Raw genomic sequence first — 5,109 nt, 5'->3', positions numbered from 1 at the left:
TTACATTTGTGAAACGTTTGGTTTTCTGGCTTTTTCTGCCCCTTCCAGATGTCATTTGGGAGGGTTGAGGTTTGCTGCAACAGGGTCGGGTCAGCTGGGTCTGGGCTCTCCTCGCCACTTTCTAAGGGGCTCCCAGGACCCCCAAAAGGAGAGATGAGCCCCAAGATAATCCTGCAACCACCAACTGAGCGCCCCCTCCCCCCTGTGGCACACTGCAGTGCTCAGAGCCAGGTGCTCTGGGGAGCTCCGTCTGCAACAGGCTGGCGTGTGGTGTCAGGGCTAATATTTTATGCATGGAACTGACTAAATGGGGACATTTGGAGATGAAAATTGCTGTTAATGCATCCACACATCTTTGGAATATATTAAATGTTTGTAGGGGGCGGGAGGCGACATTAGCCTTATTTAATAGCTCCAATGTAACCATCTCCACACCCCAGCTTGAATAGCCCGGGTGCCCCCCAGGCTGCCACTCGGGGGAAGCGCTGGGTGGATCAGCCACCGCTTGAGAATTATGCATGAGACAAAATGTCAGCCCGGGGTTCAGCCCGGGGTACCAGGCATTCAGCGGCATATGTTCCAAACTCATTGTAGACCCAAAGACAGTGACCCCATGCTGCTCGGGGCAGAATTTCATTAAAAGCCAAATTACTGGTTTATCTATTGTTTGAGCAGAAGAGAGAATAAACAAAGGGCCAAATGAAAATGTCTGTCCCCACAGCGGCTGGGATGACAGTCGCTGTGGACCCTCAAGCCAGAGGGTCAGTGACTTGGGCTCATCTCCAAGGTGTTGTGTTAATCCAGTCATGGGTCTGAGCCCATGGGGTGCGGACTGTCTCCTGGGGCCCGCGTGGGCAAGGACCCTGGCTCCCCCCATCACGTCTCCTGGACACAATTCAATGAGCCACTTTGAAAACTGAGGCGCTTTAGTGCGTCTGGACCTATAGTCTCCTCGCCTTACCATTTTAAGGGGGGTTAAGCAGGGAAATACTAGCCGCCCTGAATAAGCTTCAGCCCCCGCCTGTCCATCAGCTCTAGGGTGTTTGCTCGTTGCACCCCCCCCCCCCCCAGCCTGTGTGGGAAGCAGCCTCTGTTTTTACAGTAAGGATGTGAGGCACAGAGAGGTGGAGAGACTCCTTCGAGACCACCCAGCAGGCACTCTGCCTGCTGAGAGCCACAGAGCTCTAGAACAGTCCCCCGCCCAAATTCTCTCTGCATGACAAGGTAGGCCTCCTCTTCCGAACACTCAGCTTGCCATACTTTCAATGGGATTTTCCCTGCACCCACCTGGCATCTCTCCAGTTGGGTGCCCACCCCACGACATGGGATGCTTGCAGCTGGGTACGGTCCCCATGGACCCTGGCTCCTGTCCGGCCCAGGGAGAGGACTGCTTGCTCTGTCAGGAGCCCCAGGGCCCAGGGGAGAGCTAAGGACCAAGGACCCACTTTGACTTGTGCCTTTCGCTACCACCCTGGAGAGCATTTGAGGGTTGTGTGCAAGTCTAGTCAGGACAGCTGGTGAGCAAGAGTGGGGAGCTCAGGCCAAGCTTTCTGGTCTCGACGGGGCAGGCCAGGCACCAGCCCTGCTCCCCCAGCCTCCCCCTTGCCCTGCTCGGCCCCCGCCCTTGTGTGCATCCCACTCTGCACAACTCAGGGGTTGGTCCGGTCCTGGAAGCACCATCACATGTCAGGGCTGAATGGGCTCCCCGAGTGCATTCCCTCTTGTCCCCACGCCCCACCCCTTCTGCTCACATCCTCACACAGGTAAGGAACCTGAGGTCCAAGAGCCTGGCATGCTTTGCCACAGCTTTTCTTTTGAGTGTTGTCTCAAAGTTCAGGGTCAGGACCCATCTCTGGCAAATAAGTAATTTCCTTCTTTGCAAAACTGGGGTGACCCTAGCACCCCAAGCCTGCAGAAACCCCAAGCAGGATTCAATACCTCAATAGCCACGGGGGGAGTGAGGCTGCTACCCTGCCACAGAGCTTCTAGAAGCCAGGCCCTTGACCCTGCAGTGTCGGCCTTGCTCAGCTAATGCCTGGATCGAGGCTGGCCACAGACACTGGTGCAGAGAAGGTGGGCAACACGCGAGCGTGTACTGAAGTCAGATCTCTTCACTGCCGGGAAGAAGCACACAGGAGGGGCTGGGAGGACGTCTGTGGAATGAATGAATAAAAGGGTGCTCTTTGAGGGAATAAAGAAGCAGAGAGAAAAAGAAGAATCTGGGGAAGATGGACGTAAATCTCCACCAAGCGCCACCAAGGTTTTGCAGCCAAGGCGGCTGACGAGACCCCGTGGAGGCAGAGGGGCCGTTTGTCACGGGGGGGGTGGACCAGGAAGCAGGGGTGGGAGGGAGGCTCGTTCATCATTTTCCCATCATCCCTGTGATGGGAGCCCGCGCCTGCGCAGCTGCACTTGCCCGCCCGGCGGCAGAGTGTGGGGTTGGGCGTGGGGAGGGACCCCAAGGAAAGGCATGCCCGGCAGGTGAGCCAGCGGCTGCGGGGCAGGTCCCAAATCCCCAGCGTGGCAGCAGAGAGGACAGGAGTCACTCCAGGCCACCTGACCAGTCACAGGGCAGGACTTTGGGGCCATTATGGCTGCTGGACCCAAATGGGTGCATGATGGGACATCTCAAAGCCCACCTCGTGTCCTTGGTGTGTGATGGTTGCTTTTATACCTTGAAGTCCCAGTGCCATTCCTGTGCTCATGCTGTACCCCTACCTGGAATGCCTGTCCTTCCTTATCGTTAAAGGCCCAGTTTCACTGCCGCCTCCTACAGGAAGACTTCCCTCATGTACCCCTACCCCCAACACACATACACAGAGCCTCAACCTGCAGTCAGATTATCAGTCCCCTGATTCTTTGGTCTACAGGTCGCCAGCTCTGCCGGGACAGGGGCTGTTCTGATTTGGTCATTGTGGGGCCCATGTACCCCACAGGACCTAGCCCAGGGAAGCTGTCCTGGGATGCTTGTTGACTTTGTCTTCCCTTGGCAGACACACGGGACGGGGCATTCGGCAGGTGCCCAGTACATGGAGCCTTTGGTTGATTGCAGCCATGAGCCAAGGGCTGGGCCAGAGGTAATCCCACCAGACCACTTCTGCCTGGAGAGATGTGGGCTGTGAGCCAGGGAGCCCGGTCTGACCCTAGAGGCATTCCTTGGGTCAGGTGAGTGCACATTGCAAGGACCACAAGGTGCCTCCCATTCAGGCAGGGAGCAAAGGTGGGATTTGCCCAGGGCACGTGGGGTCTAGGGGAGACCCAAGCTCATTATCAGGGTGGGCCTCAGGACAGAGATCATGCCCCCTTACTCAGTGTAGCTCCCCCAGGCCCTGAACAGTGCTCACTGAGTGAATGAATGAAACAGGGCCTCCTGACTCCTGCCCAGAGCTCCCTGCACACCCCAGACAGCCTTGCTCCAAGGAGAGGCCAGCTTCGCTCTGCCCGGCTGTGGAGAAGTGAGCAAACCCCACATGGGCTGCCGTGGGAGGGAGGCTTGAGCCGGCGAGGCCCCGGACAGGGGGGACAGCGGGGCCCTGCCTCCAGGGTCCCTGGGAGTGAAGGCCCTGGTCTTCCTTGGGGCGAGCCGCTGTGCACAGAGCCTGGGTGCACAGAGCCTGGGGTGTGGGAAACCTTCCAGAATGCTGCTTCCCACCATCTGTGATATCTTCGTTTTCTCTAACACTCAAAAATAGATGTTTCTGTTATGCTTCTCGTTGGCAGGGGAGCTGCGGGGCCTGCCAAGGCCTGGGGGAGCCCGCCAGCCTGCTGAGTTTTACTGTACAAACAGTTGGGGAGGGGGGTGTCTCTGTTAACTTGAAATCCCCGATCAGTAAACATGCCAATTTAAAGTGTAATTAACTCAGGCCGGAAAAAATTCAGATCTGGACTGCTTTTCACAGTTGAGGCTGTTTTTCTTTTATTTATTTATCTCTTTCCGGGTGTGGTGGTGTCTGTGGCAGGTTTAAGCCAGGAAAAATAGAAGGGGGGCTTGAGTGGGGAGGGGGCTGGTTGGGAGAGGAAGTGATGGGAGGGAAAGAAGGAGCAGAGGGCAGCTAGTCCGGCCACCCCGACGGCCCCGGGGGTCTGCATTCCCTTCCTGTCCAGGATCCCGGGTGCCAGGTGAGGAAACAGAAGCACAGGGAAGTAGGGGGCATCTGTCTCACTCAGATGCCCGTTCAAGCTGGGCCTGGAGATTCAGAGTCAAGGACACCGCCAGGGGGACCCCGGAAGCGCTCAGCTTGTTTGTGGCCTGGGCTCTGGGTCCTGCTCCTGACTCTCTGTCTCCCCTACCCTTTCAGGGGTCTCTGCTGTCGGTGAACCCACCTGGAGCGTCAGCGTCTTCCTCCCCGGGCTCATCTGCCTCACAGGACTCCCAGAAGGTCCTGCTCTTGGAGAAGGCTGATGGCACCCATGCCCTGGGGGACAGACGGACAGACGCACAGTCCTGCTGGACCAGCGCCCTCTCCTGCCACCCCCAGGAAGAAGGGGAGGCTGTGCACTCCCCACCCTTTAAAGGACCCTGAGTGGGTACGGGGCGGGGGGGCGGGGGGCAGATCCATCAGGGGACAGGCCTGCACTGTGGACTGGGGAGGACCATGTGGGCCTGCAGAGGACTCTGAGTGGCAATGAACTCAAACCAAAGAGCCAAAGACCCCAGCCCCATCCCCGCGGAGGGGCTCAGGAATTCCTGCTCTTCCTTTGCAAACACTTGGCATGTCGTTGGGCTATTTGAATAATAAATACACATTATAAAAATCTAAATACGTTTGTGTATCTATATATGTTCAGAGATGATGTTCATTAAGGGGAAGGTTTAAAAACAAAGGCCATCTGCCTGGGGCGGGGGGGGGGTGCTCTCCTCTAGAGTCACCAGCCATTGCCCAGCGGGGACCCTGCAGGGAGCATCTCCGGGAAAGGAAGCGGGAAGGGAAGCGGAGGGGTCCTTCGCGGCGGGGGCCACTCCCCGCCCCCGCCCCCGCCCCCGCCCCCCCCTTGTGAGCCCCGCGCTTCCAGGTGGGAACCAGGGCCCAGAAGACACGCTTTCCCGTCTGGGTCTGAGCCGGCTCCCCACCCCCGCGGCCCCCACCCCCACCCCCCAGGGGCAGAGGC

General features: G+C 58.1%; 1 long non-coding RNA gene across 1 annotated transcript; it reads left to right on the top strand.

The window, feature by feature from the left end:
• Nucleotides 1–2,152: 2,152 nt before the first annotated feature.
• Nucleotides 2,153–4,761, top strand: LOC145723354 (uncharacterized). The gene is made up of 2 exons (XR_014148283.1): nt 2,153–3,165; nt 4,299–4,761. It is a non-coding gene; the product is annotated as an uncharacterized LOC145723354 (long non-coding RNA).
• Nucleotides 4,762–5,109: the final 348 nt, after the last annotated feature.

The sequence above is a fragment of the Leptonychotes weddellii genome, chromosome 9, assembly GCF_054177405.1.
Source record: "Leptonychotes weddellii isolate Sample4059 chromosome 9, ASM5417740v2, whole genome shotgun sequence".
NCBI classification, from domain to species: domain Eukaryota; kingdom Metazoa; phylum Chordata; class Mammalia; order Carnivora; family Phocidae; genus Leptonychotes; species Leptonychotes weddellii.
The sequence above is the reverse complement of the archived record's forward strand: the minus strand, read 5'-3'. Positions and strand labels throughout refer to the sequence as shown.